We start from the raw sequence: 2,007 nt of genomic DNA on the forward strand, positions 1-2,007 counted from the left end.
CTTAAAGAATCTGGTAGTCTTTAAAATAAAGACCTCAGAGTGACAAGGCCTAGGGCTGAGCTGTAGATACTCTATGCCCAGACATGCTGCATTTGATAAGCTTCGTATCAGTTAGTCCCTTCTCTGTAAAATGTCTGTTCTGCTTCTCATGGGGGTTGAGACACTAGAATGGAAAAGATAAAGTTCTGTGAAGAGTGTAACAGGATGTTTTTAACTGGATGCAGAGCTTAATAATTCAAATGTGAGAAGCCTAGAAATGGGACTGGAAGCTGAGGCCAGGGAAGAGTATGTTAAAGCAGCTACTTCCTTTCTCTCTGTTCCCACTGCCATGGTTACTTCACAGCCTCGCCATCTCTGGCACATTTTGCTGAATGCTTCTCCATCTGTGTGTTTGGGACCACCAGCGTCAGAATAGCTTGGGTGTTTTTCAAAAGACAGATTCCTGAGCCCCCATCCAACTTACTGAATCTGAATATCTGGGTGAGGGTTCTAGGAACTGGCATTTTTAGTAACTTCCAGGCAATTCTTAGGTACATTAGTATTTGAGAATCACTGGTCTCAATAGAAATGGGAATCCACTTATGCAGTGAACATTTCCAGGAGCCTACAGTGAAGGTGTAAGGAGATAGGATTATTGGGTACAGAGCTAAAACGGGTTCCTCTGTTTGGCAGAAACATGCGCAAAGTTTTCTGTGAAGGACTATTAATACTGTGCAAAAATACCACCCCCAAATTTAGTGGCTTAAAACAATAACCACTTTGTTCTACCTCATGACTTGGTAGATGAGAATTCGGAAAGGGGGAGCTGAGCATTACTTCCGTGACATCTCTTGGAGACCCTTGGTCCTCCAGCTGGCAGCCAAGTTGTTTTGGCGGCTCCAGGATGACTTCACTCACACACCTGCTGCCTTGGCAAGGATGCATGCAAGGCTGCATTTGGCTGGGCACCTCCTCCCTCTAGTCTTAGGCCTCCCTAGATGGTCTCTTCAAGAGGGAAGATGAAATTCCTCAGTGGGGGTTTAGGGATGGAAACTGCCAGTTCTTTTAAAAGCTAGGCCCAGGACTGGCATAAAGTCACTTCTGTCTTATTCCATTGGTCAAAACAGTCCAGGCCAGCCCAGATTCAAGGGCAGTCACTTCTTGGTTGGAGTAGTGTCAAAGAACCAGTGGCCTTCCTTTTGTCTACCACAAACTCCCAATTTTTTCTCCCTACCCCTTAGCTGGTCTAATAGCTCCTTAATCTATGTGAGAGGATCAGAGATAAGAGTGAACCATGGCAGCAAGAAGGGAGAAGATGGCAAATGTGAAAATTTACAAGTAGTGTTAGTGGATCTGATATCTACACAGGACAGTGGAATGGCTGACCCGGCACTGATGTTACCTAGAGAGGGGTCATTACTGAGGCCAATTCTCAGTGTTGGCAGTGCTGGCTAGGGAAAGCTAGCTTTGTATTGTCAACAGACACAGAAGAGAAAGCATGCATCAAGAGAAGGACTTTCCTTTCACCTGGTAACCTTGGGGTGCAGTGAGCATCTTATCCTTCAGAGACAACAGTCACAGAATCAAATAGGGTGGTTGAAACAAAGTATAGCTTGTCTATTCTTTACAACTTATCTGTTTTCTTTTTTATAAACAAATTATTAAATTATTATTTATATTGTAAATTTGGTTATCTTTGAATTTGTTAGTAAGCTAACTAAGTTAGATTCTTCCTGATTTCCAGCCTTCTCTCTTTTATAAGCATTAAAGCCATAAATTTCCCTCTATTTACATTTCACCTTAATTCTCCTGCTTGAATGTGGAGTATTTTCATTAGATTCATCTCCAAATATTTTCAGATTTACACTGAAATATTTTACGTCACACAGACCTATAGAAGTATGTTTGTAAGTTTCCAAACATTGGGGTCTTTAAAGTAAACAAGGAGGGCATTAGACTGAGTGGTTCTGATACCATAGTGGCCTACATAAGCAAACCAAAACATTTGGCTATAAATGCATCAAGGTC

The sequence above is a fragment of the Manis pentadactyla genome, chromosome 9 (assembly GCF_030020395.1).
Source record: "Manis pentadactyla isolate mManPen7 chromosome 9, mManPen7.hap1, whole genome shotgun sequence".
NCBI classification, from domain to species: domain Eukaryota; kingdom Metazoa; phylum Chordata; class Mammalia; order Pholidota; family Manidae; genus Manis; species Manis pentadactyla.